The sequence below is a fragment of the Macrosteles quadrilineatus genome, unplaced genomic scaffold (assembly GCF_028750875.1).
Source record: "Macrosteles quadrilineatus isolate MER2022 unplaced genomic scaffold, UCM_ALF_1.0 Scaffold_4__1_contigs__length_99947679, whole genome shotgun sequence".
Taxonomy (NCBI): Eukaryota; Metazoa; Arthropoda; class Insecta; order Hemiptera; family Cicadellidae; genus Macrosteles; species Macrosteles quadrilineatus.
The window spans coordinates 66,826,441-66,841,465 of NW_026542597.1; positions in this window are offsets into that span (position 1 = coordinate 66,826,441).

Below are 15,025 nucleotides of genomic sequence, written 5' to 3' on the forward strand. Positions count from 1 at the left end.
TATGTACCAAGTTTCGTGGCCATCGGTCCAGTGGTGTCTGAGTTTATCACTGCCAAACAAATATACAAACAAACCAACATCCTCTTTTATACTTTACTAGCTGTAACCCGCGGGCTTTGCCCCGTTTAACTTCTTAATTTTCAAGACGATCTCGTTCGCATGGCTCAATCACGTCCTGGTCGAAGTTCGTTCGCTACGCTCACTCACCTTTAGGTTGGAGCTCGTTCGCTGCGCTTACTTGCCTTCAGGTTAGCTCGTTCGCTAAGCTCACTTGCCTTCAGGTTAGCTCGTTCGCTATGCTCACTCACCTTTTGGTTACAAATTAGCTGTTGTCATAAATGTAAAAGAAATAATAGTGCTGCACCCTGTTGGTAATCCTTGTAACTTTAATGCTATTGAACATCATAGAACAGAACCAACTTGTTTAATTGAAACAGCTGTTAAGATTCATTAATTCCATTTCTCATAAGGTTAACATGGGAAACTCCAGAGCCACTGGGGCGGAGCCGATTGGACGGATCACGAAATTGATGGTGTATAAACCTATTCCATGAAATTCTACACGTATGTACCAAGTTTCGTGGCAATCGGTTCAGCGGTGTCTGAGTTTATCACTGCCAAACATATATATATATACAAACATCCTCTTTTATACTTATAGATAGATAAAAGAGATCCATGGTTGCTTTAAAATATATGTAGTTGTTTGATAGTCGTGCAAAACCTATCCCTATCACTATTAGGACTACTATTACTGTTAACAAAGTAACCTAAATTACAATATGAATCTGAAAATTCCCACAAGTCATTGTACATTTAAATCAATAACTATTTCAAATATCAAACAAACAAAACACAATCTACCACACACACGTACCACAAAGTTATTTACCGATGTCTACCCTTGTTGTTGTGTTTCCTCAGTCATTATCTTCAATGTTCCAATATAAGACTGCAAGTTGATTGATTCCAGACATCGCCAGACAAAGAGTCCTCAGGCAGACACTGCGGGAATTGTCTGGCGTTAGACAACGGACGTGCTGAGGTTTATTAGATATCTGTGGCGAGTATTGTAAAACTGATCTCAAGACTCCTTCTATTGCAGTCTGTAGGTGTTTAACTTAGATTAATGGGTTTAGGGATGGTGTTATTAGTTCATTGCGCGTTTCCATCCCTAACACCTAAAGTTATATTATATTAAAGGTATATATAGAAAAGGTATGCTTGAATTCTTTCCAAACTATGACGAAACATTTCACTGACAAATGTCTTTGCAGGATGACACTGTGACGAGTTCATCTTAAAAAAATAGAGAAAGTTAAATAGTTTTTAAGTTAATTATTTTGTAAGGAAGTAATAGTCTGGCAGCTGACGTCATTCGCCTATCGGGTCTGAACATGGTTGAAGTGTCCAATCGAAATCAATCACCACTTATCATCTTTTATGTGTATTTGCCATCTTGTGAGTTACAGTACGGTACATAATGTAAATATATGTTTTCAATTGACGTATTTTTATCAACGTTCAGTCAAATTAAGCCAATGATTGCGACTGTCTAACAGCTGTTTTCAGCCAAGGACTCTTGATTAAAAGTTTCAACGATAAAGAAAATGAACATAGGTCTACATTTAAAATGGTTTATTACTCATAACTCAAAAATTATAACGGAGCACATCCAGAGATGTTCAGTTACAGAAAACATACTACTATTACCTCCTCCAACAATTAACCACATAACACACAAAAAAAAATTATTAAGGTTTATTTTGTTAAGGATTATGTCCGCAATAATCCTTTGAACAATACTATTACCTATTATATCACCTATTGTAAACTATTACATAGGTTTAGTAGTATGTTTTATGTGGTTCAGTTCACAAACTTTTTGCAGGCTCCTACAACGGGTAGGTTGGAGGAGGCAAGGGTATCCATGTGCATATCAGCCAGATCAAAAGTATAAACCCTTTAAATTGTTTTGCAATACACAGCATATCCTCATTTGATAGGTCAGCAGTCCAAATAAAATTATTTAACTAAACTTTAAACAGTTGATTAACACCGTACAATTACATGAATCCAACGAGTAAATCCTAGTAGACATCGGCTGAGTATATCAACAGACGTGCATCTATCCGTTGAGTGTTGATGTGTGAGGAGGAGGGGGGGGGGGTGGGGGGGAGAGTAGTGTATCATTTATGGCTTGATGTGTCAACAGTGGAGTTTATTCTGGCGTCCGATGTTTGTCCGCGCCGCACAAACACGGCAAATGTGACAGCTGTGACTACTGCTAATAATTGTAAACAGTGTTGCCAACCACGTCATCTGCGTCACTGTTGCCAACTGATATACTTGGTGTTCTTATGTAATTGTATCGGTACTAACCGTAAAAAGGCTTCCTGACGGATCTGTAGTTATTGATTTTTTTGTCTGATGATAGTCAAGATTCAAGTTAATACTGGAATAGACAAAAATAATTAAATATAGACTGTCAGCCGTGCAGGGGTTACCATGGTGACTATAGGTTCTGGCGCACACCGCTGGGAGCGCCGTGTAGTTAGTGCGTAGGCCGTAACTACATGGTGCTCCCAGTGGTGTGTGCCAGAACCTATGGAGACTAAAGATATTCACTTTTAATTTTACAAGCATCAAATACATACTTTAGGTCAGTAATCTTACAGGTTCTCCTACCTAGCTCATCATGGCCAAGTGATATATGATGCGACAGGCTCATCACGCCCAGCAGCCTCATCCGGCTCATCTGTCACCAATATGTCCACCTGACACCTCATCTACATGATGAGTATATCATCAAGATCACTTAGAAAACTTCTAGATGATCCATGACTCTTGCACCCTTATAACACAGTTTATTTTAGTCGAAATTCTTGGAATTAGCGTTGTGATCTAATTTTCCCATGAGCTCCAAGATATCCAAGAACTCCAAGACCATCCTAAGCTGTAGTACAAGTCCAACGCCTAAAAAGAATAAATTCTCTGGAGAGGAGTTCTTTCACACTATTCAAGAACTGACTTTACTAAGAGCCATTAAAATAGTGTATCAAGGACTTTAACGTAATACTATGTTAGCCTGAAATCAATTTATTATTGTTTCTAATTGTGTATTTCAAAAGGTTAAATAATAAATACCCCCGCCGCAGCAAACCTGACGCCTAAGCGAATTTCCATTTGGCTGAATTGATTTTCAATTGATCTATTTAAATAACATTAGGTTTAACGAGTACATAGGTTTGCTGCTACAAGGAAACTAATAAAGTGTGTGTTTTAAGTAAAATAATTATTGCTTAGTATAAAATGAATATATTTGCCAAGTTTGATCAAAAGATATCCATAAACAAGCAAACTACAACATTTTACAATACCCTCCATAAGAATAACATGGGAATTTTAAATTTGCCATTTTTAAGTATTCTCCGTAACCAATAACCGTACAAAAACACTTTGATATACTGAATTGTTTGTTTTTTAAGCTCTTTAAGAAGGTTTAGAGAAAAATTGGGAAATTTTGTGTTTTGAGGGTCAAAAGTGAGAAAACCCAATTTTTACCCCATAAAACCCCCCATAAAACCCTGTTCTCATGGTCCGATCATGCTGGATCGCGAACTCATTCAAGTTTATCCCGCCTTACACCTTCAAACCAAATTTCATCAAAATCGGATAAAAATTACTCAAGTTATCGTGTTCACGGACACATATATATATATATTTAAATATATATATACATATATAAAAATTTGAACGAGTGGTGTTTTTGGCCTCTGGGGACATCAAAATGAAAAAGTAAATCGGTCCCGGGCCTAAGTCTTACCATGAGACCTACGGTAATAGCTACTTTCCTATAGGGAAATTCGCTAAAACTGAAATATTACAGTCAAGTGCTAAACACAAACGTTGAGAATTATTACTCATTAACTAATAATTATCTCTTCTTTAGTTTGTAAGCAATTAGAGATGCAATATTATCGTTCTAAGTGTTTTGTCATATTTTTTTATATTTAGATTTTTGGGGTCAATAATTAGTATTTGCATATTCGTTTTATTCAGCGAGCAAGGAATACCAATGGTATTCCTTGCTCGCTGGTTTTATTCATATGTGGCTGTACCAAACCACCTGTCAGTTTTCAATTGATTTTAATTTAAAACATATGTTAGCAATTATTGTTAACTTATTATTTACTTTTTTCCCTTTTATTTCTTTTTATTTTGTACTTTTTGTCCATACAATAAATGCTCTAAAATGTTATTTATATTATTTTATAAATGATCCATTGACCACACATATTTCCGAAAACAAAAGGTTCTGTATGGATCTTATTTAAAAAAATATATATACAGTTACGTATTTTACAGATAGTGAGTTAAGCTAAAAGTGCAATTTTTTATTTAAATATCCACAAAATGTATCATACAGTTTTACAATATATTTTTCCTACAGTCACCAACAAAGTTGGCTTCCTTGTACTGTTTATAGTACAGAAAGCTGCTAGTTGCTGCATATTAACTTTGTCGTACGGTTTATACTTTGGCGCACATGCGGAGTGATACGGACCGGGTACTACTTTCTCTAGGGCACCTATTTGTGTTGCCAGCTGAACTTAAAAACGTGTTGTATAGTGTTTGAAAGACTAATTATTTATATGCTTTATTGTGACTGTAGGAAAAATATAATGTGTAACACGAGTGCAAAAGGCCTTTGCTGCACTCGAGATCATTCCGCACTCGCTTGCGGCTCGTGCGTAAACATTGCTCTCGTGTGCAGCAAAGTGCAACTTTGCCCACTAGTTACACAAATAACTATTATCACTCTGTATTCGAGAATAGCCCATTTCCCCCCATTTCGAGAATAGCAGACATCTTCGAAAATCGTCGATTTCCATACACCAAAAACAAATAGTGATCAGCTGACTTTTCATGTCATAATCATTACTTTCGCTACATAAAAATTACTTTCGCCACACAAACAATAATTTGCCTGACATCAACAAAGTTACAACCAGCTGAATTTTACACTAAAATTAATTTTACAGCAGTGTTAAGATTAGAAAAATGAATAGATTACGAAATGATAATGTTTTAAGTTGGAAGAAGTGTTTTTTTTTTCATCGTGATAAGAAGTATCGTTCAGTACTCGTCACGAAAGCCCCATTTCGGGGCGAGATAATGTTTTACATGCGAGTCAAAGTGAAATATACTACTACACATAAGCTAAACTTTAGACAAGATTTACAATAGCAACGTGTTTTAACAAATATCTAAACAGAAACACAATAACCAAACGCCGAATCACTCAAACAAAATTAAAATAAAACATTCAAACCCCGACACTCAAGAGCGATCCATTTATACAATTACAGTATTGTATTGACAAGACAAACCTTCCGTTCGATTACGCTTCATTGTTGTAGAAAGGTTTGGTTGAGACAAAAAGCACATCAGACTGCCGCAACCCTTCACTCTGAAGGGTCCTCTACTATTGTGAAGCGACTGCAGTGCGTTTCATAACACATATAATAGCTTATCAATATTTTATTCTTCGCTTATTTATATAGCCTTAATTTGACCCTTGGATATTGTAGCAGCTGCCCTTCTGTCGGTCTCTTCGGCACTTCAACCGGTCGTCATCTGGCTATGTACCTGCTGGGGTTGGAAGGGTGAGCTTCTAGTTTGGGATGAGACGAATTTGTATCTGTTATGTGAGTGGAAATTGAAACATGAAACTAAGTGCCGATCTATATGTCGATTAAAAGGTAGTGTTTAAGAGAACTATTAACTGGAACTGATTGACTATCTGTTCGATGTTCGTCGTCTATTCCTGGTCCATATAAGTCAATTGTCCATTTTTGTGTTCCAAATGTCGTTACCTACTTTAGCAGTTATCTCTTTTAATCCCCACTTATCCTTAGCAGGAGAAAGTAATGTTCATTGCTTCTACTCGTACATTCGTTGAAGAATCAGTTACGAGATTTGCGATTTATTTTTTTTGTCCTAGGACGCTAGGCACGAGCCTGGGATTGTTTTTCACATTACTTCAGGCAGACCTAGGGGTTGCGGCGTTATCACTTAGATAAAATCCATTGGTGACTTGGCGGGGATCGAACCCGGGACCTCAGGGACTGACGTCCCTTGCTCTGACCACTACGCCAGCTCGCTCCCCCACGAGATTTTCGATATGGATTTAATGTTTACTAAAATGTCTGCGTTACATTTAAAATAAAAACTATGTGTACTGTTTTGACAAAATATACGACGAACAACAAAAAATTATCCAAAGCCTCCAATAATTCATCCATACCCAAAATAACCAAAAAACCACCAGACAAAACTTTCCAGTCAAGAAACTAACAACCGCGACAAAGCTTTACAAATTGCCGCCGATAATTATCGATAAGTTCCCGCACGGAGGGTCCTGACAGATTGATTAGCGCGATAGTTTGCGCTCACAAAGAGTGCGGGGAGTCGCGTTGTGTTGTCTTGACAAGGTGATGAAGAAAAGCAATCATCGGAGTGTCTAAGACACGAGAAGGTGCGATTGGAGCGATCAAAGAGCGATCAGAGACCCCACGGTGAGACGCACACGTCGATACATCACTCACACAAACACCACTCATCACACACTCACACTCAGTTTCTATCGATCTATGAACAACGAGGATGGTTGGGTTTCAAGATCTTCGAGTCTTTATCGATTAAGGATTTTTCAGCTCAACAACCATGACTGAAAAATCATGACTCATCAAACCATGGTTCATCATGTTACACACTAACGTATTTAGTTCTTGCAGATCACACACTTTTTCATACGGTTGGTTGAGTCTAGACATCAGTGTCATTACCTTCATCGACTATGGAGGTTCCACTATTACAATCATAGTTTTCACACATCAGCACACTCATTTCTTATCGATCACACACTTTATGAACGACAACGTTGGTTTGTTTGCAGATCGACGAGTTTCTTTACAGGCTTCGACTATGGAAGCTCCACCCTTACAATCTGCACAACCGTGGTTTGTCACTGTTACTTATAACATGAATCAATAATAACGAGTAATTGAACGTAAGGTTAGTATTATTTCTCTGATTCAAAACAGACAGCCCAATCTAAGTCAAACGAAATGATGGATGGATCCCAAGGCTTCCTCTACCTGCATTTGAATTTTCCTAGCTCCGCAGTAGTGCTGAGCATTTTATTGTGTCCAAGCCCATCACTTATTTAATTAAGTGAGGTGGTTGGCCAAAGACCGTAGTTCTTTTTCCACCTGTGGTTTCAAGTACAGACGCATATTCACCAGGCAGCTTTCTTGAATAAACTTCTTGGATGGTCTTCGTGGATTATTTTTCTTCGTCCTACCTAACTGGACACTCTTCCGTGTGACCACCAACCAACCTCCTCCTCTCCATCATCTAGCTTAGCGCCAAAGCACTAAGATCATGGGCATCAGTTCGAGGTTTTCTAACTTTTCGGTAACCTTACAGAGCCATTAACATCTTTGCTTGGTTACCGAAAAGGGATAAACAAAGTTAAATCAACTATAATAGAAATAGCAAGAGTACTCATTAATCACAATAAAAAGGAATTAAAGGCGATATTGATGTATTAACTGATATTCTATATATTGAGTGGTTGTTCTTGGAGGAAAACTAAGAGATGAAAGACCAAATAGATTCTATTGAGCTCAATAAAGAGTTTGGATATTCACTATCCGGTAACATTGGTACTAAATGAAAAGCTTCCACAACAGAAAATTTCCCAAGCAAGCATGTATGGTCAGATATCCAAATACCCCTTTGATACGGTCCACCTTCTGCTCATGACTGAGAGGAGCCGTGTAGCTGTGCACCGCGGAAGGGTCTCCCAGCACATGGTCTGTAGGTGTAATAGACACATCACAGGTGATATACAGCTGGTGCTGCACCAATCACAGCTGACGGATTGCACCTTTGAGGCCCGAGCCGCCTGATTGACCAGCCTAGGCCGCGGTAGTTTGTACTCAATACTACACTTAGTCCTGACAGCTCCGGTCATTATGGAACCTATAAACAAGGCCTGAACATACTTAGCACCTGTAATGACGAGTACAAATTTCTGTAATGGAGCTAATTTAACACTAATTGGTTTTCAGAGGAAAATATTTGCAATATCCTTTTTATTTGTTTGGCTTTTGAGTAACGTCACCTTTCATCTGTTCCTTTACCTTTGGTCGGATACTCTCATACTTAACTATTGCTATGAAATCGGGAAATGAATATCCATTTAAACAAGAGAATGGATTTTTCTAAATTTGCTAGACTTACCCCATAGATTCCTACAATTTTCATACGAATAATTGTGTGAGTGCATCATAGTTTCCAGTGTGTATTGCCACAAGGCCAGAATTCTAAGTTGTAAATTTTCTGTAAAAATCGTATAGTTCTTTCATAACATAACTTATTCGAGGTTTTCTAACTTTTCGGTAACCTTACAGAGCCATTAACATCTTTGCTTGGTTACCGAAAAGGGATAAACAAAGTTAAATCAACTATAATCTACGCAATTAATTCCACTCCTAACAGCGTAATTTCGAATTGATATCGACCCACGGCACAAAGCGTAATAACATCATTACGAAGACAAAATCGGGCGGGAACTGCCTAGGCGGGGTCGCAAATCCACGGTTATCGCTGCTGCGGGCAGTTTTATGAATCCTCCTAATAATAGGATATTAGTGAAACAAGACCGCGAGGGAATTAACATAAAATACGACTCCGGAACATCTCTCTATTAAGATATCGTACGTGCGTGTCCTAGCCTAATTACCCAAGATGCATCTGGTTTATGGGACCACTACACAACACGCATTGCCCGTTGCCGCAACATTGGTAGATACTAGACTCTACGACCGCTGGAGATGGTTATCGACTATTGGTATATTAACCGATTGATACATAACAGCACGAAGCGAGGTAATGGAATAGGCCCAGTTTGCTTTGATTTATACTCTATTCGTCTTATCGTTTGCTAATTTTGAGGGGCGTAATTTGTTCTTTACGGGACGCTGCTGTAATGACCTTAGTGATTTATGGTGGGAAGCGGTGGGAATTTCGTTTAGCTGAGAAATGTGTTGCGGGACTACGATATGAGGTAATGCTTGGGGTTATGCTTGATTCTGTTATTTAGAATTTCATGATAGTTAGAAAAAATAACATGAACATAACAGTGTCTTGGATCCAACATGATAATGGTAGATTGTTCACAGATGTGATTTTCGTATTCGAACAGATAAATCCAAACCTTTTGCAGACCTATCATTGTCTTCACCTTTCTAAGCTTAGTGTACCTTTCTAAGCCTAATCGAATAACTTAAGAAAAATATATGCAAATGAAATTATTGTGCCAACGATGGTATAAAGCAATAGCTATAGTTAGCTTCATTGAGGTAATCGTCTTTAAAATGACCTCTTCCAACATTTGGGACGTTTATATCTAATAACACATTTAATGAATATACTCCAAGTGCTTAATTTTCTGAACATTTGGAAACAGAGAAGTTGTGTTTTTACCTATCCCCCTAAGCTACAGACAAAGGTTTTATTTCGATTCCTCAATAATGCTACTTACATTATAATTTTCACCAAAAGATGTAAAAGTCTATACCACAGTTTTTACTAAAACATACTAAGCACATTGGTATTCGACTTGTATATTGGCGACACTGCCATTCATATTATCCTTTGAAAACTTTCAAATTAACATAATTTATAACATAATAATCGATAAATGTAACATAATTTCGGATGTTAAGTACACCATTCAAGAATGGAAACATAAGTTTCTTTCTCCAGAAGATGACTCTCTTTTCCTCTACGGGGAACTTCTACGCAATTTCCTTCAACGAAAATACACATGGCACTTATGTTCATTCAACACGGTTATTTCGCCTTCACGTCATACCCTCTAACAGCCCAGACTCCGTTGAAATACATATCCCGGCCAGACAAAACTCGACTAACAACCTCCTTAAAATCCGCCGCGTCATCCCGATAAGGCTCGACCAGAAGCTATTCACCATAATTGGCCGGCGTGAATGTCGTCGGTAACCAAGCCGGTAGCAGGTAGCAGAAGAAGGAGTCGTAATAACGATAATAATTCGTGACGTGAGACGTGGTAAATAAAGCGTCGTTAGTGGGATTGGGCATTGTGGCCCGGGCGGCCAGTCACTCCGCTGTTATTCGGCCCGTTGTTGTGGTGATGTTATTTGGACTATCGTGACGTCTCGGTCGGTAGCCTAAACAGCTTCATCAGCCGCCTTTATATCGGCCATCACCGGCTCAATAGGTATTGTTTTCGATGACGCCAACCGTAAGCGATGGACAGGAATGTCTGCGAATTTGAGTGCTGGGGAAAAATTGGGTTTTCGTCACTATCTTGCAGTTTATTTCTTCTTGCATAACTGTGAAAACTGACACTGGGTTCGGTTATCAGGGATAACACGTAATACATTTGGTATTTTATGATTTTTCTTCTTGCGCAAAATTGATGCTAAATTGTGCCTGATGTTAGTTGGTCTTTGTGCCTGACGTGTCTTCCTAAACACAAAAAGTATTAATCATTTTTACCTACAACCGTGACTTTGTTTCACATTTACGATTTACGTAAGAATGACAGTGCATTAAAATATATGTGTACACAAACAGCCAATGTGTTGAAGCGTGTATAGATATAGACAAACATGTATGTACAGTAATAATGTAAATAAAATCTATTGTATTTTGCAAAGGCATGATATTCTTTCTAAGGAACAACATAGGAACCACATGTAGGTAATTTTTAAGCTATCGTTCAGAAAAATACCCTATAGCTAAATCTTCTTAACATATTACAATCGAGCGTTAGTTGATGATAAAACTTCATCTTACACTTAAAATATAAACTGAATGAAATCCTTTTCTGTGTGATTTACAGGTTGGTAGCGTTATGTGGTGAGTGACTGATGATCTAGACCGGCGGACCAGCCTTTGTGCCTGATGACAAATCATCAGCAGCGGTGTTCCAAGACAGCTGCTGTAGAAGGCCTGATGAAAGCGGCGTGTGCTCGGAACGTGCTCCTAGAAATAATAGGAAAGAATGAATCTTTGGTGCAGTAGTTTGATACATTTCATTGGCACTTACATCATTACATTTGATTTTTTACATGAAAGTAAATGCCATCTGAGGGATTAAGCAATTATGGAAATTAAGGAATTCAATGAAAACACGTAATGATAATTAGACGTGTGGTTCAGTTATGTTGTTCTTATACCGTATGGGCAGGAGACACATGGTAGGAAAAAGAGTAGGACTAAAAACTTTTTCTTGATGAACGATAGCATTGACTAGTTTATGTAGTCAATGATAATAGTTTATAGCTTGTATTGGCGTTTCATGTGCATACATCGAATTTTAGGAATATTAAAATCATAATTCCTGCAGAAATTCATGTAGGCTAACATGGGGGATGCTAAATGAATGACAACTTTCGACTGCTAGAGCTAGACAATCACACATTGTGATCTTCCAGCTGGACTTCTCTAAAATATATAATTCATATGTAGAAACTTGTATAAATTGGAAGATGTTTGGCTATATCGTTATATCAGTTGCCAGTTTGAATCCTCCTCGCACCATTCATTACGTACATATGGTTTACGAACCACTTCTCACTATCTCGACGACGGCAATAATAGGTCCAGGGATCACACGAACATACTAAATAATATAGTGACTATTGATGTTTTAGAGATAACATTGTAGTTATGGTGTAGAAGGATTAACAAAATCCTCATGATTATACATTCCTTACATTCCTTTTTTATCCCCCTTGCCAACGCTTCTATAAGCGCCTTCTTCTTTAGTGCCATGCTTAGCGCGAGTTTTTGATAGTCTGGTTGTTACAATTTGCAGTTGTATTTAAGTAACTGACAATTCTGGCAAAACCTACCTTCCCCGTCTCAAACAGCAGATGATCTAGATTCAATCGATCTCGATAACTATGCTGCTGCAATCTTACATCAAACAATGGCTACAATATAATTTTAGGCAGAACCTAAGTTACCACTGCAAGAACCAGGCTATGACACCGTGCCATATGGCAGGCCCGCACGAGTAACCACAAGTCCTACTGGTAAACACGTCTGAATTGAATAGTCAGGAACCACGGACCAGTGGCGCAACGTACCCAGAACTACCAGTCATGATTAGGTCTTAGAAAAACGGCTCCATTTACATGCTCTCGGATATGAATGCTCCAAACACTCGAGTTCGTTGTCAATCAAGTCCTCGCCCACGCCGGAGTCTCGGGAGTCTGAAGATGGAGGAAGTGGCGCCGGGGTAACTTGAAATACTCATACCTGGAGGTCTTGGGAAACGATAAAAAAGGTATTGAGTTTGCAGAGCTGGGTGTGTAGAGGTAGACCACTTCTGTTGAGGAGACTCGGTTTCAGGTTGTACCTACCAATGGCTCTTGGTTTTTGTTTGTGTTACACATTAAGCTATTGCTAACTTATATGGGAAACAAATTTACAGTAAGTCTTTGAAAAAGGATGACATTCCTCTATGTAGTAGAAGTGCCCCTACAGAAAACCCCGTTCTATATGTTTTACTTCCATGTCCATAAGTAAGACAAGGTCTTACATTAATTAGTTTTTCCTTCCATCAAATTGTACGCATTCTGTATTCTGCAAGCTAGCTATCCCTGTTAGTTTCGTCTCACGCTTATGTATTATATATCACTATTAACTGATTTGTCATATTGTGAAGTGTTGCAAGAATTACAAAGGTGTCTTTGGACCAAAATATTCAGATGCATGTTGTTAGTGAAAATTTAATCTAGTTGGAAGCAAGACAGTTTATTTTGCCTATCAAAAACACAGAAGTTAAAATGCATATTATCGAAACCAAATTCTAGATCGATTTATCGATTCTTTGACCCTCAATGCGACTTGTAAGCTTTTACAATGTCGCACTTGCAACGAACCTGGTCAGCATTATTTTATAAATGCACATTTGGACTACATACCTCCGTAAGGAACATCTCATCTTCCAAAGATACCAAAACTTAGATTTGCACTAGAGAAAGTTGTAGATTACCTCCTCTTGTATAGACTCTTTCTCCTGCAGGTGGAAATGCCGAAAGGCCCAATGCATGTGTTCGTGGCATTACAGAATACCAAAACTTGAATTCAAACTGAAGAAAGTTGTAGATAGTCTCCTCTCGCGTTATAGATTCTTTGACCAAGGCCCATAGTATTCGAAGTGTTCAAAAAAATACCCAAATTAGTTTCAAACTGAAGAAAGTTGTTGATCTTTTCTCGTGTCAACGAATCTTTGACCTGCAGACCGGAAGGCCCAGTGCCATAGTGTTCGGCACACTGATGCTCACACCATTAATAAAGACAAGAGCTAATGATCGATCGGCCGCCCACGGCGCGCTAAACGCTTTGTGCCTCAATATTAATCGTCCTTCTCCCCTCCCGCCAATAATTACATCCACCTTTTCACACCACAGTTGGACCGCAGTTGGCACTTTCTCAAGTTGTCGTCTGTCATCTCACAATGGCCTCTTTGTCTCATGTTGACGGATGTGTAAGGTTAACCTTTACTGATAAGAATTTTGGATGTTGGTGTTAACGTCTTGATTAGGTTTAAAATCGTTAATATGTACTTTCGATAGACGCGAAGAACATTGTAACGTGTGTAAGCGTAAAAAAATCTGCTGTGATGGAGAGGTTAATAGATTTTATAAATATGAAGTATGCAATAATTACGTCATAGAGTTATCTTTGACTATCAATACAAATAGATATTCCATCCACATGTTAAATTTGTAGCCAGCTTTTTTGTTATCTTTGACTATCAATAAAACTAGACATTCCATCCCCATGTTAAATGGAGTTATGTAATTATGGGCGTAGATTATCAAGCAAAACTGAGTTTGTTACTAGCCAATTTTTAGCACCTCGGCCTTCGGATGTGAGATGGAAGGGCTCAATTTGTGGTATGTTCACCAACTTTGAGTAGTTAGGATCGTTTTACCTAAAAAGCGTTTGAGTTTCTTAAACATGATGCTACTGTACTAGCTTAGACAAAAATCATTCATTTGTAGTTTATCTATAGCAACACAAAATCTGGTCCAAGAGGTTATTCCCTTCGCAAAACAAACCTATTCATTTCCAGCGAACTTTTCTCAACAATTTTCTCCGCCTCTTCACTGGCAACAAACTAGCCCCAGTCGTCGATCTGTGTCACTTCCTGTACCATTGTGTCTTGTATTGCCAACAGTTCTGTGAAAGTCACTGTGAGTGGCCGTGCTTCTGTCCACATTGTCCCTGACAAGTTTAAGTACACGTCTCTCACTGCCAGTCACCCTCCAAAATGACTACAGACTCCCGCGTAAAACACCGCACGACCTAATGAACGAGTTCCGATCGAAGGTGTCTGGGAGTCCAGATGGCAGACAATGTCTTGAAGTATTCAATTTGAGAAGTGTCCAATAAGCTATAAAACGCGTTGTTTATGGAGGTGTCGGTTCCGCTCTTTGATAACAGTTGTCTCCAGTTGGACAAATGTCTGTGACGGTGTTATAATGTTTAAACGGCCGTGGAGGAGTTATTGCACTTAACGTGAAGTGTAAATCATGTTGGCCTTTGCAATGGGCTAACATCTGCAACTTCTTAGGATCATAATGTACGCTTACTAGTTACTATAGGAAAAGAACAAGGTCCAGTAGTTATTTTTTGAGCGTTGATAATAATAACTGAATTGTGGGGATTTAGTAAACTTGTTTTTAACATTCTTTGTTTTGAAGGCCAAGTCAATAAAATTTTAAAGTTACTGCTGTGATTAAAGCGTCATTGTGCTTAGTCTCGCACATTCTCTACCATATTCGAGTCAATATCTCCCATCTCTCTGGCATTTAAATAAAAAACCTTTTGGCGAAAACGAGTCATCTTTTGACTACTTTTACTTTGTAATATGATGTCCATTACTCTC